We start from the raw sequence: 27,607 nt of genomic DNA, 5'->3' as shown, positions 1-27,607 counted from the left end.
CACTCTGAGAAAAAAATATGCATGAGTTTTAGGTTTACTTTTAGGCTTACTCCAAAAGGTAGCGTGCTCTGTTTTCTTTGCAGAAATGCAACCATGGAACCTCCCTCACGCAGACAAACACCTCCTTGAACTCCTATTCAGCCTCCATCCCAGTTCATTGCCTTTTCAAACATAGCCTGTTTTAGCCAGGGCTCCTCAGATACGGAGCCTAGGATAGGAATTCGGGGGTGTGTGACTTATTAATTGAGATACCCAAAGGAGAGATGGGAGGAGGAGGGGACTACAAAAAAGAAGCTGTCCAGGATTGAGTCCAATTCCTCTAAGCCCGTGGGGAGTTGTGAAGCTTGAATTGATTACACTTAAAGCTGCCCCACCTTGAGGCAATGGGCTACCCATTATAACCATCCATCAATGGTGGGCTGCCCTGAGCTCCGCTGCGGGCATATCCTCAACGTGTGTGGTGACTTACAGAGTAATTCTCTGTGAGAGGCAGTTGCGAGCCGGTAGGTATTCACCCTCACCAACAGGAGAGGAGGCGCAAGCTCAGAAAAGGAAGTGTGGGAGGGCTCTAGTGTCATCCCTCCTCCCCTCCTTTCCTCCTTCCCTCCTTCCCTCCCTAAGAGGGAACCTTGAGAACAAAACAGTACTTCAGAAGAGCAGTAAAGTTACATGTCCGTTGTTGATAAAATACTTTTACCAAAGCTGGGTTTAACACGAACACACATGCATCCACACAACTGAAAATTAAATAAACACCTAGATATTTGCAATTGGAACAGGAAGTTACCTAACGCCAGCAGTATGGGTGGAAGTTCTTAGACCCACACTTCTAAACCGAGATTCTCAGCTCCATGTCTGTGCACAGAAGCGCAAGCAGTTACAATTCTGCCTTCAGCACGGGGATCCCCCACGGTGTGCACTAACTTGGGCTTCCAGTTAGCAAGAAACACCCCTTCACTCAAACCACGCCGGGCTCTCTGTCAATAGCCCCACCTAGAGGCAGCAAACGGAAGTGTACAGTCCAAGTTGGGCTGCAGTAGGAAAGACTAGGAGCTTCCTATGCTTTGATGTAAACCGCCCCCCACCCCCGCTCCCCGAAAAGGTTCATATGAGGAAGGCTTGGACCCAGGACAGTTATGTTAGAGAGTGATCAACTGAATCATGATGGCTCCGACGTCATCCATGAGCTACCCATTGGTGGGAGTCCATCTTCGGTGACGCGTTCTGGAGCACCATCTTGTCTTATCCGTACCCCTCACCAGTCACTTCCACCGAACAGCTCTGCAGCAGCCATCTTACTTCCTACCTTGCGTCAGAGCCAGCCAACAGAGCCAGCCAAGCACAGGCTTGTAAGTGTTCGTATCAAGTATTTTGTCACAGCAGTGAAAAACTCCTTCAGAATTTCTGGTCTTTAATAGCAACTAAGTAGAAGATGTAGCCAGGCATGGTGCACACGCCTACAATTACTGTCCTAGGCAGATATAGACAGGAGGACCATCAGGAGTTCAAGGCCAGGCTCGACTACACAGGAAGTTTGAGGTCGTATGAAACGCTGACTCAAACGACAAACAAGTGAGCAACTTGTGTATCCTGAGGTGATGGAGCAAACAGAAATAGAAACGTGGAGAAAATAATGACCGTTTCTGGTAAGTATAGTACTTTTCTGCACGGTGGTTTTCAGAACATTGACTATTTTATTATGTAGCTATTGTTTCCTACGACATAACGGCTTTTAAAGGCATTGCTGCTTCTCTAAGCAGCATCGATTCCGCAACAGTCAAGCAGAAATAATCACAGAAGCTTGTCAATCACTGAGGCGGGCGGTGTCCAGTCCTGGGTGCTGCTGCTGCTGCTGCTGCTGCTGCTGCTGCTGCTGCTGCTGCTGCTGCTGCTGCGAGATGCTGCTGAGAACAGGGCGATCTCATCAATGATCCTTTACAGGATGCTGATTTATGACTCTTAGAATCTTTCTTGCTGTAAGGAACTGGCTGCCTGTAATAAAAGCCCAGACTCGGTTCATAACCTCCACAAGTTAATCATATTACAATGCTTCTCTGAGTCCAGAGCTGGTGAAAGCCATAGAGCTGAGTCAGCCACATCTGTGCTCAGGGTTAAAAGTTAATTTAACAATGTTCCCAGAAATTTAGTCAGGAGTCTTGCATATGTGTGTGTGTATGTGTATGCGTGTATGTGTGCACGTGTGTGGATATGTATACATGTGTATATGTGATCGTGTGTAAGCATGTGTGAGTGTGTTTATGCATGTGTGTGCATGTGTGCATATGTGAGTATGTGTGTGTTTACATATGTGAGTATGCATGTGTGAGTATGTATGTGTTTACATATGTGTGTATATGTGTGTGAGTATGTATGTGTGTACATGTGTATGTGTGTATGAATGCACATGTGTGGATATGTATACATGTGTATATGTGATTGCGTGTAAGCATGTGTTTATGCATGTGTGTGCATATGAGTATGCATGTGTGTATGTACATGTGTGAATATGTGTGGAAATGTGTGTGAGTATGCATATGTATGTGAACATGTGTATATATATATATATATATATATATATATGTGGAAATAGGTGAGTATACACACACATGTGTGGTGTCTCCTTCCTGGCCACCCTCCAACCCTGTGCTATAATTTATTTGTGATCTTATTCACTGAGGTTCAGCAACAAGCAGGCAGTTGAATGGCAGAATGTGGCATCACAGATGGCAGAGAGGCAGACAGACAGACCTACTGTCCCTTGGTTCTAACAACCTCTAGGTTGCTTTGTGTTCTTATTCCGTGCCACCTGTCATTTTGTAAGACACTGTCATTTTTCTTACTCTGGGATGCTCAAGGTTGTGACAAGGTTTTGTGTAGCCCAGGCTATCCCCAGCACTATGACGCCAAAGCTGGTCTTGAATTCCCGATCCTCCAAGGACTGGGGCCACAGGGATGGCTTGAGTGGCTGTGTCTCCTAATTCACCACCACTAGAAGGTAAGCCATAGCTTTGCCTTGCTCATTGATGTTTCCGAGCACTCTGGACAGAGCCTGGGCATACAGGAAATGCTCGGTGGATAGCTAGAAATGCACAGAAACGCCGGAGGAAAACGCTCTCCTGCCAATGTTACAACTCAGTGTGCACACCGAATGTTCACACTGAGTTCTTAAACATCAGATGGCCTGAATTCTCATGTATTTTGAAGTTCCCATGGGAAATAAATGTCTCTTTTCAGAGTGAGAGGACAGTACCAGTAGGGTTAAGGCTGAGTGAGCTTGAGGATAGGGGCTTGGGTCCCTTGGACCCTTGTAAAAGACGGGGTGGCTGGGGTGTCCAGGCTGAAATTCAAGTCTCGGGAGGTGGAGATAGGGGATCCCCCAGAGCAAGATGGCTACTGGAGTATCCACATCAGAGGGCTCTTGGTTTACCGAGAGACCCCTCCTCAAAGAACAAAGCAGGAGAAAGCTGGGAGATGCTGCTTACATCCACGTTGGGCCTCCACGTGTGCATGCACACGGGTATACACGCATACCTGCACACATGCAAAAGCATGTACTTCTTACATACCATGTGCATACACCGGAAAGATGGAGAAAGAAATATTAAATAAAATATCACCTGCTCATGGACAGTGATTCTCAAAGCTCTTCAGAACCCGAGGTTACCTCCAAGTGAGGACCAGCAAGATCTGGTTTCTACGAAGAGGAGGTAAACAAGAAGCAAAAGCATTTTCCACCTGGAACACAGATGTAGAGAGAGGGGTAGGAGACAAATGGAGGCTCCCTCCACCATGGAGAGAGGTCCCTGCTCCCCCAGGAAACTAAGACTAATTTGGATAGTAGATAAAGAGAAAAGAAGACATGTTTTAGTACTTCCAAAATCCAGAAGTGAGTGTCTGGGGTACTCAGAGGAGGAAAACAAGGGGAGTGTGGGAAGGTGGAATCGGAGGCCCTAGAGGCAGATGCAGGAGGCAGAGGGGCCAGCAGGGTTACATCCCTGAGAGTGAATTATGACTACACAATGGGCAGACCACAGCACACCCTAAGCTCTCTCGGCCTCTGTAACAATTATCCTAGAATGTCAGAATCTGGTTAGCAATTGGAGTTGTCTTCTAACCTCCACACATGCAACATGGTGCACACACACACACACACACACACACACACACACACACGCACTGGCATGCACACACACGCACACAATCATTAAAATTAGACCCACTGGGCCACTAAGAAAGAAGCCAGGAGTGCAAGCTTAGTAGAATTAATATTTAGTGACCCTCATGTCTGCCAGGATCTGTACTCCGGATCCATGCAAACAAAAAGACAAGTTCCGTGGCTCGAGGACAGTGATCGTCCCTTCTCCTCCTACTGTTACTCTGCTCTGTTCAGTCGATGTGACCTCAGGACATTCCCCTTGGTATCCTGTCTCTAATAAGGGAATCCTGACAAGGGCAGGGCCAGGGCTTGGCACCTGCACCTGCACCTGCACCTGCACCTGCACCTGCACCTGCACCTGCACCTGCACCTGCACCTGCACCTGCACCTGCACCTGCACCTGCACCTGCTACAGGCCTCTGCTCACCCTCACCCCCAACTTGACAAAGCAGTTGAGAGGCCAGAGAGGGAAGGAAAAAAATTAATAACAGTTAAAAGTTAGACCAATCTGTCCTTTGTAGGAATCAGACATATTGGGTTTAATTTTAGCGACCGTGTGCTTTGGAAAGGGAGGCTGCCCTTTCTAAACAGTTTTGTCACTGTGGTCTGTGAAATCTTTGTCTCTTATCTTTCCTATTCAAATATTTAATTAACTACCTCACTCCCAGCACAATAGAGAACAAAGGTGTCTTAGGAGCAAACACCCGCCCTCTCTTGGTCATCACTAACTGAGGGTCCTGTGTAATTGTATCAGCAAAATAATTACTCCACAAGTTATTTGTGGCCCACCTGGACAGGGCTGCATCATGGTGAGCGGCCACCTCCAAAAGCTGAGGAAAAGAATTATGACTGATGCAGGAAGGCTTGTAAGGGCAGTCTCGGGAAAACTAATGGGGATTAGAGGAATCTTTGGTTTCTATTTGTATTTAATAGGTAATTATATAAAACCCAACCTTAGCTCCAAGAAAAAGTTTTAAACTTTTTTAAAATTACACTTTACACATTTATCTCTGTGTGTGTGTGTGTGTGTGTGTGTGTGTGTGTGTGTGTGGTGGGGGGGAGTTGCACACGTGCCAGGGGGCACCTGCAGAGGTCAAAGGTCAGCTTGCAGAATTCATTCTGTCTGCCTAGGTGTTCCCAAGGATCAAACTCAAGTCACCAGATGCATTTCTTCCCTAGCCATTTCTTTTTTTTTTTTTTAAGATTTTATTTATTGTATATGAGTACACTGTAGCTGCCTTCAGACACACCAGAAGAGGGCATCAGATCTCATTACAGATGGTTGTGAGCCCCCATGTGGTTGCTGGGTCCCTAGCCATTTCATAGGCCAAAAAAAAAAATTATTGTTTGTAAAACTAATGTTTCTGTCACTCCACTTGGCAATTCTTTAAGCATGTTGACCATTAGAAAAGCACAATAGAGCAAAACCCATATCTCACAGAACTTTTTAATGTCCCTGCTGTTGCCCCCATTTGCCGGCTCCACCCCTCCCCCCACTCTCCTACCACCAACCAGGGAACTAGAGGGGATGCAAACTTCTGAGTCTGAAGATTTAAGACCATTTTGCTTCTTGCTCAGCAGGGACGTCCAGAAGAGCACATTTTCACACTGGCTGATTGTGATGGTTTGAATATGCTTGGCCCAGGGAGTGGCAAGTATTAGGAGGTGTGGCCTTGTTGGAGTGGGTGTGTCATTGTGGGCGTGGGCTTAAGACCCTCACCCTAGCTTCCTGGAAGTCTGTCTTCCACTAGCAGCCTTCAGATGAAGATGTAGAACTCTCAGCTCTGCCTGCACCATGCCTGCCTAGATGCTGCCCTGCTCCTGCCTTGATGACAATGGACTGAACCTCTGAAACTGTAAGCCAGCCCCAATTAAATGTTGTCCATTACAAGACTTGCCTTGGTCATGGTGTCTGTTCACAGCAGTAAAACCCTAACTAAGACACCTATCATGTGCAGAATAAAGGCACAGAACAGTACATGCAGTGATTTATGACTTCCCATTAATCTGACTTAGGGAACTTTTCACCATGAGAGATTTATAGTAAGAGGTCATGTGACTAGAGACATGATTTTCCACTTAAAATTCTTTCTGGCTCACTTGTGAGTCACAACGCTATAGGCTGATCATTTAACAAGTGTGCTTATTTTTTAAGGGGATGTGTGTATGCACATAGAGCAAGAATTTGCTGAGTGGACATTCTTTAACACTGTGCACACCTGTGCCAGTCTTCATGTATGCACACACACTTAGCAATACAGAGCAGTCTAGTCTCTCTTTGCACACATCCAGACGAGTTTGTCAATCACTAGATGCACACCCATGCATACATGGTACGTGTTATGTATGTTGGCATACACATATGTACATGCTGTGATATTCAGTTTTATGTTGTCAGTTTGACCACAAGGAGCCTCCAGTATTTGGTCAAACATTGTGAATGTTTCTGTGAGAGCTTGGGGGTGAGATTAACATTCGATTCAGTACCTGAGGAAAAAAAACTCATCCGGTCAGTTGAAAACCCAGAGAGAACACCAGGGTAGCCCTCCTGTGAGTGAGACAGTCCTCCCAGGCTGACGGGCCACAAAGGAGACATTCCCATCTCCTGCCTTTGTCTTGAAAATGGGACTTGTCACCCTCTGCAACTATTGAAGCAAATTTCAGTGTGTGTGTGTGTGTGTGTGTGTGTGTGTGTGTGTGTGTGTACATATGTGTGTACATGTATGTGAAGATGGAAGGCCGACCTTGGGTATCATTCCTCAAATGCCATCCACCTTGGGTTATGAGTACTTGCATTTGATCTCCAGCACTCATAGAGAAACCCTGGTTGCCTGGAGTCCTGGTGCTGACAGGAAAAAGGGGGGCGGGTTGTCTGCTGACCAGCCACTCTGGCTGAATCAGAGAACGCTAGGCTCAGTGAAAAAACCTGTTTCAAATGATAAGATGGAGCCAGGCGCAGTGGCACAGAACTTTAATCCAAGCATTCAAGAGGTAGAGGCAGGAGGATCTCTATGAATTCTAGACTAGCCTAGTCTATATAGTGAGTTTCCAGGGATAAGTAGAGAGACCCTGTATCAACAACAACAACAAAATTAAGCATAAGATGGTGATAAAGTCTCCTGACGTCAGCACCTGATGTCAACACTTAAACTCCACATGCAAATGTACATACTTGTAAGTGCACCTCCATACACACATAAACACACATACACATAGACACACACACAGATACACACGCACACAGACACACACATAGACACACAGACACACATACACACAGAGAGACATACATACAAACACACATACACACACAGAGACATACACAAACACACATACACACAGAGAGACATACATACAAACACACATACACACACAGAGACATACACACAAACACACATACACACACACACACACACACACACACACACTACAATAAGTACTAAATAAAGGATGACCGCTCTGGGTTGCAATGATCCAGGAAACAGCTGGGGTCCGGGACCACATCAAAGGGGAGATGAGAAACCTTATGAGCATGTGTGTGCTCATCTCTGCTTCCTGTACTGCTGAGGTGTGGGAGTGGTGTGTACCCCTGACAGTCCCACCCCTTCGGAGCCCCCTGGGGTCATGCATTCTCCAGGGATGACTCCTCTTGATTGCCAATTTGCTGTGATTTAGAATCACCATGGTAACAAATCTCTGGGCGCGCCTGTGAGGGAGCTTCTAGACCCAGCTTGAATGTTAGGGACTGAATGAAAAAGAGCAAGTGAGATACTGAGCGAAAGCAGTTCTCTCTGTCTCTCTCTCTGTCTGTCTCTCTCTGTCTCTCTCTGTCTGTCTCTCTCCTCTCTCTCTCTCTCTCTGTCTCTCTCTCTCTGTCTGTCTCTCTCCTCTCTCTCTCTGTCTCTCTCTCTCTGCCTTTCTCTCTCTCTCTCTCTCTCTCTCTCTATCTCTATCTCTATCTCTATCTCTCTATCTCTCTATCTCTCTCTGCTTCCTGACTGAAGATACAGTGTGTCACTGGTGAATGACCCTGCCACCATGCCTTTTCCCTGCACCATGTTATGGACTGCCCCCCTCAACTGTGGCCCAAGAAAAGGTGGCCCAGCCTAGGTTGCCATGTTGCCATGTTGCCATAGCGATGAGAAAAGTGTCACCCAGCTTCTGAGGGCTCTACCTCCACCTCCCTCCTCACTGCTGGGCACTCGAGTTTCAGGAGTGGCACCACACCCAGCCTTATGTAGGTCCTGGGGCTCCAAATTCAGGTCCTCACACCTGCGTGGCGAGCGCGTTACCGATCCACACTTCTACCCCTACCCAGCCCCAAAAATGCAGGTTTTGATTATGTGAGTCAGCTGTGGCTTCAGTGCTCTTGTTTCTAGCATGCATCTGGGCAGTAGGATCACTGCTTATCTTGGGGCCACACGTGAGGTAGTGAGGGCCGACGGGGAGCATCAGACCAACATGGCTGCATAGAAAACATCGAAAACATAGTCTCACAATTTTTTTTAAAACATATATTGTGGGGCTGGAGAGATGGGCAAAAGGATCTAATGGTCCAGGAACCAGGTTGGTAGGGAGGAAGAAAAGACGGCAGAACTCTCTAACTGCAAAAGTAGTGAGCAGGGGCTGCAGAGGCGGCTCGGCGGTTAAGAGCACTGGCTGCTCTCCCAGATGACACAGGTTCAATTCCCAGAGCCCACATTGTAGCTCACAACCACCTGTGACTCCAGTTCCAGGGGATCTGACCCCTCTTCTGGCCTCTATGGAGGAAATGCCCAAGACAGATACTCATAAGTGCAAAATTTAAAGAATAATAATAAATTTCAAACACAGTAAGTTTGGAGTCTAGAGCACCATTTGAGACTATAACCAGTTTAATTTAGATCCCATGTCTTAGTTTCACATGATCGCAAGTAAGCCTTTATTACCTACAAATTATCAGAAAGCAAATTATTGAAGAAGTTTTCACACCAGGACAGAGAAGGAATACCTCCCACCAAGCAAAATCCAGAGAGTGAAAACCAAAGTGGGAGCCGTTCTCGTGCCAGGAGCTACCCCGTTCCACACACGGGTGCTAAGTGGATTCTGAGGAGAGCTCTGCACATCTGCCATGGTCTGCGCTCTAATAATGTTCCCACCCCGGCACCTTTGTCTGACACCACGAGGCATAATGAGATTATCTTCCACATGCTAATCCTCTCAGAAATCCGTCAAGCTGCTGACCCGCTAATCCTTTAGATAGGATAACACCGCCATCCTATGGATCTGCTAACACCACGCTATGGATCCTCTGACGCCATCCTATGGATGTGCTAACATTGTCCTGTGGGTCATCTAGTCCTTCTGATCAGCTAACACCAGGCTATGGGTCTGTGGACACAATCCAATGCAACAGGAACAGATATCCCCTACCCTGTACACGTCGTCAGTCAGGGCAAAGCTTGACTTGGGCCCGATATGCATTCCGCATTGACACTGAAAGAATCTATGGCCATGGAGATCTAGCAAGAGACCCTGCACTGAGACAATATTGTGGTGTGAGATGTGTTCTGTTCCTGGGGGTGAGGGGTTCTGAACAAGTGTCCGCTCACCCCAGGTAGAGAACCAACAACAGACCAAGTCTATGAAAGGCTGGCAAGATGAGAGGTGACTGTCCCATTCCCAAGAGCTTGTCTCCTCGAGGTGTCAGTGCCCACTGAGAGCTTTTGCCTCAGCGACTGCAGTTGAAGGGGACGATGGCCCTGTGAATCCTCTATCCTCACAGTCAGTATTCTTCTAATAGTGAGTCTCTCCCACAACAGCGTCACTGCTTATTGAACACTCAGCTCACTAAACCTTTCCTAGTTAACATGCTCTTCCACATTCAGTTTTCGTTTGAGGATATCATACATGCAGATACATGTTTGGATCATCTTACCGCCCTGTCCTTCCCTCCAGCTCATAACAGCTCATCCCTACCCCTATCTCCCTTCTAACTTCGTGAACTTTTTTCTTTTAATCACTGAGTTGGGACTGTCTGTGTGTGCATGGTGCATTTAGTCATCTGCCTACGGGGCAGGGCATCCAAAAAGAAAGCTGACACTCCTCCCCCAGCAGCCACCTTTCTCCTTGGCAGTCCAGTTATCCCCCTAACTTCCATGTGTGTGCTGTGACATGAACACACACACACACACATACATGCACACATGCATGCACTCACATGTACATGCACACACAAACATGCATGCACACATGCATGCACTCACATGCACATGCACACACACATACACATAGGCACACACACATACACGCACGAATGCACACACATGCACACACGCACACGTGTGCACACACACATGCATGTGCATGCACGCACACATACACTAGATAGATGATAGATAGATAGATAGATAGATAGATAGATAGATAGATAGATAGATAGCAAAAATCAAAAAAATTCGTATCTTGAGCAGAGTTCAATTACAGGCTACCCTGACAAGTTTCACTTTAGCTTCCCACCCTGAGTGCTCGCTTACTTGTTCAACGTTGGCACGTATGGCAGCTGGTTCTAGAGTGGATGTCACAGGGGTAGGGGTTCCAAGCTCAGTACTCATTCCCAGGGGTTTACCTTCAATTGATGGACATAGGAAAGCTTTGTATCAGGTCGCCCGGCTGAGTTCTCTGCAGCTCCACCAATCTGCTGTGGGATCTATGTGAAATACAGTTAGATACATCCGTTAGTGTCCGTGACTTTGCTTTAAGTCCCCCCTCACAAGTTCCCTGGGGTTTTTTTTCTATTTTGTTTCTTTTCATATAAAGCAGGGGCACGATTTCAAAGTGAGATTTCACAAATCCGAGTAAGGAGCAATGCGCCCGCACAGCTCCCCACCCCCATTTCTGCCTAGGCTCCACGACTGCTGGCCTGGCTGTGGTTTGGCTTGGGGTTTGGTTCATCCTCACTCGTCCTTTCACGCAGCTGAGCAGCTGTATATAGAGAGTTTTCTTTCATTTATCTCACAAAAGGTTGTCTTCACTGTCAACGGGACTGGGTCTGGAATCACCTGGGAGACTCACTCTGGGTTTGTGTGGGACGGTGTTCCAGCGACGAATAGCAGAGAAGGGGAGGCCCATCCTGAAGGTGAGCAGCACTATCCCACGTCCTGGGGTCCTGAAGAGAACAACACGGAAACAGAATTGTCTGTATCCCCTCAGCTGCTCTCTCCCCTGCCCGATGGGAAGAGTCTCATATCAGTTCCTGCTGCCATAAACACTCCCGCACCTTCCCGCCCTGGTGGACTGCCTAATCAGTGCACCCAAATGAATCTTTCTTCAGCAACACGCTTTTTAAAAAGAGATTTATTTATGTGTACCAGTTCACGGAAGTCAGGCGAGGGGTTAGGGCTCCTAGAACTGGAGTTATGAGTGTTTGGGAGCCTCCAGGTTGGTGCTGGGAATAGAACCCAGGTCTTCTGAAAGAGCAGTCAGTGCTCTTAACCACTGAGCCTCCTTAAATTGCCTTTTTTTTTTTTTTTTGGCCAGGTGTGTTGTTACAACAACAAATGTTGGGGTGGGGGGGTTGGTCTAGAGCTGTGTATATAAATGCTAAATTCTGAACCTCAAGATCTGGTTACCCACAAGACAAGTGAATTCTCACATACACCAGCTTTTATTGTGTAAACCTTGCTCACCATTTAAAGCTATTGGTTAAATAAAGGTGGCTACAGCCAATGACTGGAGAGAATAGAGGTAGGTGGGGCCTCAGCTATCAGGCTGCAGGTAGCAAGGGGTGGGTCGGGGTTGGGGTGGGGGAGAGATAGAGATAGAGATAGAGATAGAGATAGAGATAGAGATAGAGATAGAGATAGAGATAGAGAGAGAGAGAGAGAGAGAGAGAGAGAGAGAGAGAGAGAGAGAGAGAGAGAACGAACACGGGAGCAAGAGAACAGGAGAGAATGGCAGAGAAGGAGAAAGGAGAGAGACAGGGACAGAGAGAGAAGACAGACAGGCAGACAGAAGACAGACAGAGAAGACAGAGAGAGCAGGATTCTCCTTTAGACAGGATGGACCAGGAGCATATGGCCGGAGAAGTGTCCCAAGGACAGACTGATAGAGCCCAAACAGCCTGTGGGAGATTCAAACAAGTAACTTGGAGATTACAGCTAAGAAATAGCCAGTCTAGCGTAAGAAAACAGTTCAGGGCTAATCACCCGTAATTGTGCTAAGGCTGATTAAATAAATCATAGGACTGGCCAGGCCATAAATAAGAACTAACAGAGTTAATAAATCTATTTTACAGCAACAAACAAATTCACTTACTCACTTTATATCAATTCGTCTTCATTAATGATCTCACTCTGAAACTCCAAAGTGCAGGCCTGGAAAGGTCAAGCAATTTCTGGACTCAGCAAGCCAAGCCGAGGAAACAGAACACAGGCTTCCACCCGGGTGCCTTACTTTGCCCTCTAGTCTTTGCCGTTTTGTTCATGGTTAAAGTTGCTAATTCTCAAATCATAGTTCAACAGGCATTGATAGATATTTTTATGTTCCGAAAACACTCCTGCTTGTTAGGGAACTGTCTCAGCTCTGTTCAGAGAAGCTGGCGTGTTTGATGGGGGCTTGGAACCTCTGTGTTGTGGTGAGGTTTGCATCCTGGAGTTTATTTTTTGAGAGCTGAACGTACTGGAAAGGTTGCCTGCTTCTTTGCCTTCCCACACGCCTTCTGTTTAGCCCTACTTTAGGCTCCCGACCGAGATGTATATCACAGGCACAGTCTTTAAAATGTGATGAATTAGACGGTTCATATCACTGTCAAAATCATGGCAACGTGGCTCTCTCTGTTCTGGAACCAGCCTGAGATGTTATACTATTTTTTCCTTTGTAATTTTATTTTTATTTTATATGTGTATGTGTGTATATGACATGTGTGTCTGGTGCTTGCAGAGACCCAAAAAGAATGTTGAACTCTCTGGAACTGGAGTTATGGGTGGTTGTGACCACCACGTGGGTGCTGGGAACTGAACCTGGGTCCTGTGGAAGAGAGGCCGGTGCTCTAGCCACTGAGCCACCACCGCCCCCAGCTCTCTGTACTTAAGTTTTAGACTTTGCTTAATATTTTGACAATGTTTGCATCTACTCATCTGCGTCTCTGCCTGTGTCTAGAGGTCAGTGGACAACAGGTTTGGGTCTGTTCCCTCCCTCTGCCGTGTGGCTTCCAGAGATCAAAGTCAGGCCACCAGGGTTGGCAGGAAGCAACTTTAGCCACTGAGTCACCTCCCTTATCCCAACTCTTTGCTTAATCACTTGTTTGTCTTCAGACAGGGATTTTTCTGTGTAGCCCTGGCTGTCCCGGAACTCACTTTGTAGCCCAAGCCCCAACATTTTTAGCCTCAAGCTTTGAGGGTGGTGTACGGAGAAACGGTGCCGAGTTATAGAGATGGTTACCCTCCCTCTTGCCTTCCTCTAGCTTGGCATTTAGTTCCTCGAGCCTTGGTTCTGTCATTCGTGACAGTGCTGACCTTACTGATGGATCATGAAGACGGAGTGAAAATATATATAATTACTTTTTTCCTTGCTGTAACCAAACATCGATGGAAGCAACTTAGAGAAAAAAAAGGACTTATTTTTGCTCCTGGTTTAAGGGCGACCTCAATAATTACCAGGGAAAGAAGGAAAGGCAGCAGGATTGTGGGGCTGCAGGTTCACACCTCAGAGGATCAGGAAGCAGAAGAAGAAAGCAGGCTGGGCTATCCAATGGTCCGGTCTGGTCTGGTCTGGTCCAGTCGGGTCCGGTCCCATTGGCCCATCCCTAGCAACACACTTCCTCCAGCTAGACTCTCCTCCTAAGGTTGTAACAACATCCCAAAATGCCAGCAGCAGCTGGGGACTAACTTTTCAAACACATCAGCTTGGGGCGGGGGCAGGGTATTGTACATTCAAATCACCACATACACAACAGTAGACTATGATTGTGTTTGTGGCTCCTGGGTTTCTCCTCAGTTGAATGACTCCATCTCTCTCTATTACAGGGATTTGTCTTCACAGAGGGAAGGCGCTGTGCTGAAGCTCTGTCTTGTTTGTTTGTTTAGGAGAGTTGTTTGTTTATTTTTATTCTTTTCTCGGACATTACATCTGGACTGAAGTCTCCCCTCCCTCGGCTCCTGTAGCCTAGAACCTGGCTCAGTTGTCATGAGGGGAGCTGACAGGAGCTAGAACCGGAAGAGACCGGCGAGTGACTCAAGACGGATGCAGAGCTTTGAGGATGAAGAGGACCCACGTGAGCAGAAGATGGAGACCGGGAGGGAGAAGGGGGATCGTGAAGGATGAGGAAGAATGGACCGAGACTCCTGCAAGACCAAGACATCCCAGAGATGTGTCAGCCCACCTCCAAGAGTTGGTGCTGCTGTGGCTGTTACTGGGTCTTCTCTCAAGCTCCCAGAGATGTCTGTTGGACATCCTCTGAGGCAGAGGCGGGAGAGGCAGGCCAGCTGAACAGCTCTTCTGTCACGCTGAGGGACAAGAAAAAGAGGTAATACATTCTGTGGAGGGAACCAGCCCAGTGGCCAGAGTACAGCTAGAAGTGGCCGTGTGCCGGTGGCCTCTTGGTTTTGTCCTGCAATTTAAGGATCCCATGAGTTACCTTCTCAGGGAGCAGGGTTCAGTGACCCCAGAGTTGGAGAGGTGGCATGGAAAACTGCAACTCATCTCGTGAGTGTCACCACTTCCCTCCCTCTGGGTCGAGACTGCCCTGAACTTGGAGCTCACACAGGTTTGTTCCTCTGGTAAACATCCCATCACTGCTGAATAACAGACGTGGCTCCTCTACCACCGCGGGGGCAATGTTGCTGCGTGGTCCTGCAGGCCCTCACATAGACAGCGGTGTGAACTCTCGAGGTTCTGGAATTATCCAGGAAGGCTAAGCTAGTTGGCTAGTAAGTCTCAGAGATCCAACTGTCTCCAGACCCCCAGTTCTGTGATTCTGTGCAACTGCCACTATACCCACTATATTTTTTCGTGGCCTCTGATGATTGGCTGTCCTCCTGCTCCCAGGATAATCACTTTACCCACCAATCACTCAGGTAGCGGCAAAAAGAAGAACAGTTTTGCACAGGGTCTTTGGTAAGAGGACAGGACTGCACAGGACTCCTCGGGGCCTTCAGAGTTTACTGCCAGGTCTGGTAACAGGGTTGAGCATGATCCAAGGACATAGCTGTGTGTAGGGGAGAGAGGAAAGGATGGATCAAGGCATGGGTTCCACACCTTGGGGTTGTGCCCCCTGAGTCTTCTATTCACAGTTACCACAGCTTGTTTACAAATCACCTTCACAACGCCGGACCCCTATCAGAACGTGAAGTATAGAAACCATTAAACACCGGACTTGAACTCATTCAAGTTTGAGAGTTTGTTTTAAGATATATCAACCTTAAATACTCAAGTTAATAAAAAAAAAAAAAGATATATCAACCTTGGGCTGGAGAGACGGCTCAGTGGTTAAGAGCACCGACTGCTCTTCTAGAGGTCCTGAGTTCAATTCCCAGCAACCACATGGTGGCTCACAACCATCTGTGATGGAATCTGATGCCCTCTTCTGGTGTGTCTGAAGACAGTGACAGTGTACTCATATACATTAAATAAATAATAAATAAATCTTTAAAAAAAAAGATATATCAACCTTGGGGCTGGGGATTTAGCTCAGTGGTAGAGCGCTTACCTAGGAAGCGCAAGGCCCTGGGTTCGGTCCCCAGCTCCGAAAAGAAAGAACCAAAAAAAAAAAAAAAGATATATCAACCAAACATCAGCTTCTCCTCTGCTCTGCACGTTGGAGATGCTGGGGTAAGTATGTTTGGTGCAAGAGAAAAATGGACACACATTTACTTACAGTGTCCTCTGGGCTCCTTCCCAAGTCCCTCCTTCTAGAGTGTCTACAGAAGCCACAAACCGTGCCAGACCCGTGTCAATAGCAGAAAGTTACCTCCTGTCTTCCTCCTCTGCAGCCCTCATGGGTGATTCCTCCCTCCCCTCCAGCACCCCACCCCACCCCACCACCATTTCTGACACTGCTGACTGCTTTAGATGAACCAAACACCCTCGACCCAGGCCCAGCCTCCGCGTCTTCCCCCTCATTTGTCTGCTATCTGCAGCATAGAGAGAAAAGTTCATTCTCTCTCCTGAACTGTCTCTTACTCTCCAACTTGTAAAACCTTCAGTAGCTTTTATTGCCTTTGATATAAAAAGCAATTGGTTTAGCTTGTCAGATAAGAGTTCTTATGATCTGGTGCCACCCACAACCCACGCATCCAGGATCCTAGGCAATTCTATCCGCCCCCTTCCAGGAGAGAACTATTGTGGCCACAGGAAGAGGATTTACCATATTACAGGGTCAACTCATTTTCTCAGTACCCTTCCCTCCTTCCCACACTTGAAAGACCTGCTAAAACCAAGGACGACACTTAGACAGGTGGTTCTCAACCTGTGGCTTTCGACCCTTGGTGGGAATGAACTTTTCATGGGAATCACAAATCAGATATCTTTCATATCAGCTATTTATACTACAACTGCTAACAGTAGCAAACTTACAGGTATGAAGTAAAAACGAAAATAATCTTATGATGGGGGGTCACCAGAACATGAGAAAGTGTATTACAGGGTCGCCGCATTAGGAAGGTAATAGTCAACTGTCCCCAAGACTTGACTGGATCTGGAATCCAGTAAAAGATGTGCCTCTAGCTGGTTTGGTAAGAGCATTTCCAGGGAGCTCTGAGGAAGGGGGTAAGCGCATGTGCAGATGGGGGTGAGGGGGGTCCAGAGCGCATGCGCAGATGGGTGCCCAGCTAGAACCACGTCACAGGACAAAGCGGTGCTGTGCCAACCTCTTCGCCTCTCCCTGCTGCTGCTGCTATTGTCCTCCACCATTGTCAAGGGCAAGAGGACTCTTCTACGGTCCAAGAAAATGGCTTTTCCATGAAGATCACACTCTCTAAACGGCACTAGGATTTAATATATCACCCAGCTCTCACAGTGAGGAATCTGAGCTGAAGGTTGTGGCTACTGCAGGGTCTAACATCACAGAACATTCTAGAAGCAATATGCTGCTTCCACTCCGACCAGCAACTTCCCTTCAACTTTCTCTTCCGGTGACGGTGGGGTTTGGTTTGGTTTGCCACATTAAAGAATTTTAGGTAAAAACCACGGATTCAATCCACTGACTTGGTTTAACCTCCCTCCCTTTCAAATAACAGTTACATCATTTCGTGCAAATCAGGTTTTGCTTATGAATGCTGTATCACAACGCTAACTTTACATGGCTATAAATGGAAAGAGGCTTCCTTTAACTCGAGGGTGGTATTCTGGAAGGCGCAGTAATGTCGACTTTAAGGCTACTTGCTTCCTGAATTGGACTTCTGTTCCCAAGCTTTGCTGTCCTATTTCGTTTCAAAATAGCACTCACTGTGCGAGATGCGATCTCTGAATGCACCTGTCAGTGCCCGAAAATGAGCGGTGCCCCATTTCTCGTTTGGAGGCAAGATATTTCCTCGCACTTCAGAATCACTAAGTGAGTCTTTCTTTGTACCCACGAGGCCCGTTGAATAACCGAAGCTTCTGCGCTTTTCCGTCTATTTGGAGAGAACCATCTGTCTTTATTTCGCTTCCGCGCAATTGCGACTACTCGCAGACATTCGTCAAAGCCCCGGAAATCAAAATTCCAAGGCATTGCTGGTTGGCCTTTTCACTGGAAGCGGACCTGATGGACTGAGCACATAGGTAGATCAGGAAGGCATCCACAAAGCAGCCCTAAACATAGACACCCAGTGAATGGAGATCAAGGCAAAGACCAATGGCCACATGGATGCTGAGAATAGTGGATGGTTGAGAACTAAGGCTAACCAAGACATTTCATGCCACTCACTTGAGGCTCAGGGAATACTGCAGAAGAGGGTATGGGAATGATGTCAGAGCTACAGGATTGGAAAGGGAGCTGTAAAACGCCATCTTCTAAGCAGGACACAGATGTGGGGACCAAGAGCTCACAATATGGTGCATAACGGCACTGGATGCACAGAGGCTGGGCTCTCCTCCCTCACAGAAGGGACCCACAGGGCTTTCCCACATACTGCTGATCTGTTGGTAGTCGACAGATGCTAAGAGAAGGGGAAGCTTAGTATCCAGTTGTGTACGCACTGGTGAGTCCTCAGACTCCAATCGTCAGTTCCACCAGTTCCAAACTCAGGAGCACAGAGATGGTCCTGACTAAACTCTGAGATAAACTAAACAGAACCCAAACTAATGAATAGGGGGATAATTTATGGGGTGGTGTAGTAGGGGCTAGAGGGGGATGTCAAAATATGTAGTGAATGCAGATAAAACTGTGAGAGAAGAGAATTTACTAACAGAAAGATAGCAAGTGGGAGGAAATGAAAAGAACAGAAAAGCTTTGAGTAATGTTAGCAAACAAGCCCTAGCGTTCCAGGTGTGCTGGGGCTCCAGGTGTGCCAGAGCTCCAGGTGTGCTGGGGCTCCAGGTGTGCTGGGCATCCAGGTGTGCCAGAGCTCCAAATGTGCTGGGGCTTCCAGGTGTGCTGGGTGTCCAGGTGTGCCAAAGCTCCTTGTGTGTTTGACTCCAGATGTGCTGGGTGTCCAGGTGTGCCTGGGCATCCAGGTGTGCTGGGGCTCCAGGTATACCAAGGCTCCTTGTGTGTTTGTGCTCCAGGTGTGCTGGGACTCCAGGTGTGTCAGAGCTCCAGATATGCTGGGGCTCCAGGTTTGCCTGGTGCTTCTCTGGGTTTGGAAACAAGGAGTGAGTCAGAACTCTCTTGGTCTCCAAATGCAAAGAGATATTTTCAACAAGACATGCCAGTAACACTTTTAATTTCTACTTACATATTTTGTGGTGTGTGTGTTCATGTATGAGTGTGCACATGGGGGCACATGTGTATAGAAGCAGAGGTCAGCGTTGGGTACTATTCTCCAGGATGATATCCACCTTGGTTCTTGGGTCAGGGCTCTCCAAAACCTTTTCTCTGGAACTCATTAACTCGCCTACCCTGGGCGGAGTCCCAAGATCCACCTCTCTCTACCTTCCCAGAACTGGGAGGCAGGATCCAATCTCAGGCTTTACTGACTGAATGACCTCCCCAGCTCTTAGTGTAGATGGACTTTTCTGGGCTACTTTATTAGATTCTTATATCCACCTCCCTTCCAACCCTTATTCCACCCTAACCCCTTCCAACCCCCCAACACTAGGTAGGAGAGAAAGAAAGTTAGAGGGGAAAGGGGGCGTAGACCTCTTCAGACTACTTCCTGCTGATTGGAGGCGTCGGGTTCCTTGAGGCGAGTCCAATCTTCGATGTCAGGATATCCAATTTCTTCTCTCTTTGCTCAGGACCACTTGACAAACTGTAGCAATGGAAACCACCACCAGCAGCAGCAGCAGCAGCAGCATCCTCTGAGCCCGTGCCCTCTCTTGGGCTCTGGCATTTATACTTCTCAAAAGTATAAATTCCAAAAGTCATACACTCGCAGAAACTATCAGCAGCTGGCAAAACCACACCCTTGCTGGAGCATGAGGCAAATCATAATCACCTGCTGTGCACCAGCCTCTTGTCCCACACCTGGAACTAAAACAAAAACATACTCACATAACATAGCTGGGTTTTTAAAAGAAAATTCTCATTAGATCTTAAGTGATATTCTTTAGTGCTTAGCAGAGAGGAAGAGCCCTGGGAAGCTTGCGGAAAAGACCTAGGAGGGAATGTGGATTACTGCTCATGCACACCCACACTGGCTTCACACACACCCTGGGAAGAGGTTCCTTGATTCTTCAGTTCTCTAGAACACTCCACCTGCACCACATCACCATCTCCTCTAGTTACACAGCTGCCCCTGGGCCTGCTGGGTCTCAGTTCTAGAATGATTGTGATGGTCTGGCCTCCCCACCAGTGACTGATTCAGGGTACAACAGACTCCACTGCATCAAGGTAGCTGCAACTCTGCGATGACATTCATGTGCAAGGTGCCCCTTGCAGTCACATGGAGACCACATGCCACTAAGCCCACACTTTTCCTCATGTGGCTTCTGTTCCTCTTGCCTTCCACATTCTCTCAGAATAGCGGGGCACCCATCATCATGTAAAGAGCAGTACACCATGGCCAGTTGTGTCCAGCCATCCTACAAAGTTCATACCCAGGAACCATATGGTTGTCCTGTTAATTAAAGTCAAAGTCTACCATTGTCAGGACAGCCTTCTCGACTCAACGAGAATGGAGGATCTTGGCTGGCAGGGTTTCTCTGACCTTGTCTGGGGAGCTCAACCTCCCCACATGCCTCTACCTGCATAATGTCACATAGCTTTAGTTATATTACAGATTCAACTTCCTTTCTCCAGATAAGAACCCGTTCAGCTAACACCTGAGATTCCTGGAATACTTCCCCCATGCTAATGAGACATTTCATCCCTTAGCCTTCAGCCAATGAGCTTTGCCCATCTTGAATGTTTCTATCCCCAAGTCCTCCAAATTATATAAGCTTTGAATCACCCCAAATACAGTTGATCTGCTTTCCCGAAGCTGGTCCGGGTGTCAGCATTTACCATACGTACTCACTGCTCATGGGGCTTCTGTACCCCAGTCCTATATGTACTCACTGCTCACGGGCTTCTGTACGTCCCCACCCCCAGTCTTATACGTACTCACTGCTCACAGGGCTTCTGTACCCCAGTCAAGTCCATCTTCTCTGCTTCCTTTGCCCTTGTGGACCGATATCTGTTGACAGTCCCATGCACAGGGTGTGTCACACCATACAAACAAGGAAACAAAGCAAAGACACTCGGGACTAGACAGACAGCTCAGTGGTTTAGAGTATCTGCTGTTCTTGAAGACTAAACTCTGTTCACACAACCCATCCCAAGTGATTCACAACACCCTGTAACTCCAGCTCCAAGATCTCATGCCATCTTCTAGCCTTCATGGGTAACTGCACTCATATGCACACACACATACATGTACACAGACACACACACACAAGTCACATACACACACTCACAACCACACTCATATACATTCATACACACTCATACATACACTCATACATATAGTCTCACACACACATTCACACACATACACATACTCATACACAGAATCACACTCACATACATGTATACACACTCATAATACACTCATACAGTCACATACACATTCACACACACATACAGACACTCATACACACGGAGTCACACTCACAAAAATTTATACACATACATATACACACATTCATATACAGGGTCATCCTCACACATTCACATACTCCCCTCTCTCTCTCTCTCTCTCTCTCTCACACACACACACACACACACACACACACACACACACACACACGCACGCACAGTGTTTTGTTGGGCCACATTCATATACATCCTGGGTGACAGGCAGGAGGCCATGAGCCCAGGGTGGACACACCTGGAGTAGCATCTGCACCAGGTGGTTTACTGCAGTTTCTCTTGTCTCTTTGGTCCAGTTCTGAGAATCAGACCCCTGTGCAGAAGGAGGAAGAAGAAGGGCAAAGCCAGAGACTAACCTTACTGCATCATCTCTGTTTCATAACCCTCTTCCAACGCAAGGACCACTGTTCCACTTAAAGACACATGGGGAAGGGAGCTTGGGAGGAGAGTCCACAAACTAGAGAAAGTCTGCTTCCTCCAGGAGTCCGGAAAGCCCTCTCTTGGTCCTCAGTTTGGAAGTCAAATGGATACCTGAGTAAAATTAAAGGTATAATCCTCTTGGGTGTTTGAAATCTTAAAATACCTCTGCCCTAATAAGAAATCTTCCCCAGTGGACGGGGTCAGGAGAGGGAATGAACTAACCATCGGTCTGCTCTGCTAATGAAGCCATTGACTTGACAAAAAAATTACTAAGTGGTTAGGGAGTTGGCTGACCGGGTAAAGCAGTTACTGTGCAATGTGAGGGCCTGGGATCCCATCCCCAGAACCCACGTAACACAGGGACATGGTAGTGCGTGTCCAAAATCTCAACACTCCTAGAGAGAGAGGAGAGGAAGGGCCGGGGAGAATTCCTGGAAGCTAGCTGCTGAGCTAGCCTGGGCTACACACCAACAGACAAGAGGCTTTGGATCGGTCCTGCGTGTGTTTCTCTATAATCCCGGCTGTAGCTGTGGCTGCTTCTGAGGATTCTCTCCTGTCGTGGCCTTGGGAATAAGATGCTTTCGCCTACTGCACCCTGCCTTTCGCAGTTACCTGGCTGATTTGAGCAGACCTGTTTCAGAAGTTCCCATGAAGACAGTGTGTGAAAGACAACATGATCATATACAGTACTCAGCCTACCCAGCAGAGCCAGTTCACCATTTTGCAACCAAGAAGGCCAAAGCCAAAGGGAAAGGACAGCCCCAGGCCAGAGTAAACATTAACACTGTCTTGGTTGAGGACATAATCAGCTTGGAAGAGGTGGATGAAGACAATGAAATCTGTGGTGGAAGCACTTAAAGATAATTTCAATAAGACTCTCAACATAAGGACTGCACCAGGATCCCTTGATCATATTACTGTGGTAACTGCTGATGGGAAGCTCCCTCTAAACCAGATTGGCCAGATCTCCGTGAAGTCGCCGCAGCTGATTCTGGTGAATATGGCCAGCTTCCCAGAGTGTACAGCTACAGCTATCAAGGCTATAAGAGAAAGTGGAATGAATCTGAACCCAGAAGTGGAAGGAACACTATTTCGGGTACCCATTCCTAAAGTAAGCAGGGAACACAGAGAAATGCTGGTGAAACCGGCCAAACAGAACACCAACAAAGCCAAAGAAAGTTTACGGAAGGTTCGCACTAATGCAATGAATAAACCGAAGAAGTCAAAGGACAAAACCTCGGAGGACACCATTAGGCTCATCGAGAAGCAGATCAGCCAAATGGCGGACGACACTGTGGCAGAGCTGGACCAGCATCTGGCAGCAAAGACCAAAGAACTTCTTGGATGAAAGTCAGCAGTCGCAGCCGAGCACCGGTGTCTGCTCATGCAGTGGGGGGCAAGCATGTGTGCCCACTGCCCTGACCGTCCATGGGAGGCTGACACTGCTGCTCTCCGTCAGCCACTCAGCTTCCTGTTGGGATGGTCAGGCTTATGGAATCTCTTCCTCGTTTCCTCGCTCTGCTCAGAACCTCCTGGTGTGAAGGCGGAGGACCTTTACTCTGTCAGTGACCCTGACTGTGGTGTCACCGCAAGACTAGGGCCACTGTCAGGCTTAGCAGCTCCTCTCTTCAACACAGGAGCCTCCTTTCAAACTGTGAATCATCCCCAGCCCTTGTGTTAAACTCATTTGGATTAACGTGGGCCTTCAGTCCGACTGCTAATGATCAAGCCTAAATAAATTGGAAAATAACAACCAAAAAAAAAAAAGAGGCTTTGGATCAACATCTGAGGTCGTTCTCCTCTGACTACCACATGCATGCTATGGCTTGTGAGCACCTGTATGTGTGGCCACGAACACAGGCACACACGCGATCACATAATTGAAAATAATAAATATAATATAATATAAGGCAGTATTTGACCCTGACTTCTAATTTTCTTTTGAGTCAGGAGTCTTGCTAAGTAGCCCAGGCTGGCTCACCATCTTACTGCTTCCAACTCCCAAGCACTGGGTGACAGGCTGACCCACACTCAGGTCTAACTTCTGGCTTTTACGGATACTTTAAATGAGACCCTTCCTTCACTGGGGCATTGAGGAATAGCCTGGAGTCTCCCGGAACTGGATCTCTGCCTTCCCATGACACCCTGGCCACCCAGGCAAGATGCACGGAGCTCTGAGTCCATCCCCAAACAGCTTTCATTATGGCTCTCCACGGAGAGAACATCTAAGTTGTCTTGGATGAAGCATTTCTGTGTGCATTAGTGGTCCTTCATTAACAAGACTGGAACAATTAACGTTATCTTGATGAGTGAGCCTAAATTAGCTTTGTAATCTTTGATGCATCTTCCTTCCTGCCAGCAGGAATTTTGGAACTGAGTTTGCGCAGCCCACCGGGCAAGCTTCCACACGGCTGTAGCTGCAAAGTCACACAGTCGCCTTGTTTAAGAAGAAGCAGACACTGCCGAGATTCAAACTCTGAGGGTCACCGCTGTTAGCTCTGATTGGATTGTGGTTGTGACTCGGTTGGCTCATGTGTAAGGCAGGGCTCCCGGTCACACCACCCCCAAACTGTCATCTCACTGAGGACCCCCTCAATCGGCCTTCACTTCACATGGGAATAAAAATGGTGGTCACCTCCCCAGATCAGTAGGTTTGTGAGTTCTCCGAAGCCCAGAGGTGCTTTTACTAAGCCTCCATCCGGGAATCATAGAGTGCCGATCAAGAGGAGGGGAGAGGGAGGTGGGGAGGGGGGAGGGAGAGGCTCATCAAGCCTGAAGGAGATACCAAGCAAAGAGTAATAAGAAATAAACTGAGCAAGTAATGCAGCATGCACTTCACTGAGCACGTGCAACCAGAGGAATGGAAGTGAGGATCGGGAGACAGCAGTAACCGTCGCTTCCTCAGAGACGAGAGACAAGAAGCAAGATACACTGAGGGTTTGGTTTCGTTTCACAGTTTTTAGTGTTCTTCCTCTAGGATCTGGTTTCTGTTTTACTCCTGGGTCAGTCCATAAGCAAAGACTCTAGAGGCCCAGAGAGCATCAGGAGCGTCAGCACCCATCAGCCTGTTCCCCTGGGCCTGGGCATCTTAACCAGTGCTGGACCACAGCCAACACCTGCATCCTTGAGGCTCAGGTCTCCCACTGCGACAGAGCAGGTTCAAAGTGCACGGGAACACGTGAAGAGACTCAGTAACCCCAGTGAGAGGCACCGTCTACACACAGGGCTGCCCAGAGCTCCCGAAGAATTGAACTCAGGTCACGTGACACCGTCACCTCTTACAGGAGCAACTTCGGGAATCGGCTGCCCTTGGTCAGTGCTGGCGGATGAACTAGGACAGGCGTGCCAAGCCTGTGGGGGGCCTGGTGGGCCCCTCGATGCTTAAGTCACCATCCCAGAACAGCCAGTCTTCAAACCGGGGCTCATGAGTTCCAAAGCCTGGCTCATTTGGCCTGGAAAGAGTTCATTTTCCCCAGTCTACTGTTGTGAGTCAGACAAATTGACTCCTCGAGCAGGCATTGCCCTCTCTCGGGGTCAGATAAATGTATTACCCACTATCGAATCAGGAAGGAAGTTGACCGCTCGCCCGGTTCACTCAGCAGACTCCGAGCGGTGATTCATATCCCAAATGTCCTCCCATGGGACGGACATGACTCACAGTGTCTTAGACGGGGTGGCTTCTGAAGCCCTCATTCTGGAGTAGGCTGAGGCAGAGAAGACAGCCATCAGATTTCGGTCACTCACGGGTTATGGGGTAAGGGAGACATGAGGTATGGAAACTTAAGGCTACAGGCAAGCTGACCTGAGTGGTGAGGATACGGAACAGAGAGCCACGAGGGGAGAGAGAGAAAGAGGTAGACAGACCCCCAAAAGCTGCAAATGCCCAGAAGCTTGTTGGAGCTTGCTGTGGGAACATGATGAGTGTGTCCAGGAGCAAAATGGTGACCCTGAGGAAAACACTGTGGCCTGGAGAATGTTGTTCCACCCCCGCCTCACTGTAAATCCAAGGTCAAGTCAATAGACTAGGGCTGTGGTTGGCCAGTGGACCCAGAGGCTGAGAACAAACAAATAAACAAACAAAAGACCACGGAGCGGAAAGAACATGTGCTGGAGGGGACTGTGTGCCCCTCTGCCTGGGTCCATCCCTCCATTACACTACAGAGCCCTTCAGTGTAACGGTCATCTCCAGAACGTGTGCAGGTTTCTATTTTGACCACTCCTACCTAGAACCATCCAGCAATGGGGATGTGGGCAGCTTGGCTCCAGTTTAGTTAGCTGCCACGAGGCAGAATGCACATCCTGCCTGAGGACCACTCTGGCCACAGCACGGTTGGCTTTGGTTTTATTATTACTTGTTTTTTTTATTCTCTCCTGTGTCATACTCGGAAGAATAAACTGTGGTTTATTCAACCCAAACGCTGTGAGCTTCTGAAGTCAACTCATAAAACAGGGACGTTCATCCTACAGCAGGTAGGATTTCCAACAGCAGGTAGAATGTTGGACACATGTATGTGTGTGTCATGTGTGTGCTTTGCTTGTGGTATATGTATACTGTGTGTGTAGCATGTATGTGTGTGTGTGCCGTTTGTGCTGTGTGTATGTGTTATGTTTGTGTGTGTAGTGTGTTTGTATGCTGTGTGTGTATGTGTGTAGTAGGTATGAATGTGCCGGGTGTGTAATGTGTGTGCAGTGTGTGCTTTATATGCTGTGGGGGGGCTGTGTGTGTATTGTGTGTGCTATATATGTGTGTTTTGTGTATGTGCTGTGTATGTGGTCTGTGTGTGCTGTGTATGTGTGTTCTGTGTGTATGTGTGTGTATGTGTGTATGTATGTGTGTGTGTGTGTGTGAGAGAGAGAGAGAGAGAGAGAGAGAGAGAGAGAGAGAGAACCATCTCTCCAGCTCTAGAAACACTTCTGATTAAACAGGGATCCCTGAGAGCAGGGATGTGGCTGAGCGGCTCACACTGCTCCCTCTTGCAGCATCTCTGCCTTTGAGTGTGGACCATGGCAGCATCGAGGCCTGCACTGTAAGTGGCAGCCTTTTGCTCACTCACATCCTCAAAGGTTGCATGGTTGAACACATTTAGAAATACTACCCGAGCACTGGAAAGCATCACACAACATCCACAAGATCTTGTTCATTTCCTTTAGCAAACGGAAAAGGCAGTGTGGGGGCTTCCAAGTCTAAACATTTTCAACCATCTCAGGATGGTCGCTCAGTGCTTCCCTAACTGGACATGAAATCTATTCTGTGTCGTCTCTAGCTTTGGAGAAGAAGGGGTCTGCAGGTGAGGGAGGAGAGGAAGAAGTCAATGGGATGCATGTGATCAAAATACATTGTGTAAATATGAAAAGTCAGAATGATATGGAATATCATGTATAATATTATGTATAATCACTTAAACTTAGGCTGAGTGCTTGGTATAAGATCACCTGACCAGCGTGGGGCGGGGCCGTACCTGCTACAGTATCCACTCAGGAGAACTGCCACAGAATGAACAGGAGATGATGTGGAAGAGCTTCCCTGTGTGACCCTAAAGTCTGGGCATAGCCACCACTCGAATCCTGCTATGTGTGTGGTGTGTGGCGTGTGGCGTGTGGCGTGTGGCGTGTGGCGTGTGGCATGTGGACAGGAGCAAATCCTGTCCCCAGAATCAGCAGCCACCATGCCTCAGTGCTGGCTCTGAATAGCTGTTAGGAAGAAAAATGCAGATGAGACTGGCTAATTGCAAATTGCTCCAGCCCGCTTTGATGCCTGCGGTGATAAAGCCAGAGCTTCCCCAGGCAGATCAGTGCTGGCTCCTCCATTCCGGAGCTCAGCTGCCTCCTTGGCAGGGAACCAG

General features: G+C 47.8%; 2 long non-coding RNA genes and 1 pseudogene across 3 annotated transcripts; 2 read left to right on the top strand and 1 right to left on the bottom strand.

Annotated features, from left to right (window-relative positions):
- The first annotated feature begins 1,106 nt into the window (after positions 1-1,106).
- LOC148004384 (uncharacterized) lies at positions 1,107-15,518 on the top strand. Of its 2 annotated transcripts, none has more exons than XR_015628247.1 (3): positions 1,107-1,646; positions 11,159-11,273; positions 14,161-15,518. It is a non-coding gene; the product is annotated as an uncharacterized LOC148004384 (long non-coding RNA). The 2 variants fall into 2 exon arrangements; XR_015628248.1 differs by lacking the exon at positions 1,107-1,646 and adding an exon at positions 5,738-6,012.
- Positions 1,675-3,999, bottom strand: LOC102549350 (uncharacterized). The gene is made up of 3 exons (XR_015628246.1): positions 3,872-3,999; positions 3,618-3,735; positions 1,675-1,992 (listed from the first exon to the last, which is right to left on the bottom strand). It is a non-coding gene; the product is annotated as an uncharacterized LOC102549350 (long non-coding RNA).
- A 6,753-nt stretch (positions 15,519-22,271) lies between the features above and the next one.
- Mrrf-ps2 (mitochondrial ribosome recycling factor, pseudogene 2) lies at positions 22,272-23,116 on the top strand (annotated as a pseudogene).
- Positions 23,117-27,607: the final 4,491 nt, after the last annotated feature.

Source organism: Rattus norvegicus, chromosome 8, assembly GCF_021556685.1.
Source record: "Rattus norvegicus strain SHRSP/BbbUtx chromosome 8, alternate assembly SHRSP_T2T, whole genome shotgun sequence".
Taxonomy (NCBI): Eukaryota; Metazoa; Chordata; class Mammalia; order Rodentia; family Muridae; genus Rattus; species Rattus norvegicus.
Note: the sequence above shows the minus strand (reverse complement) of the source record. Positions and strands in the feature narration are given on the sequence as shown.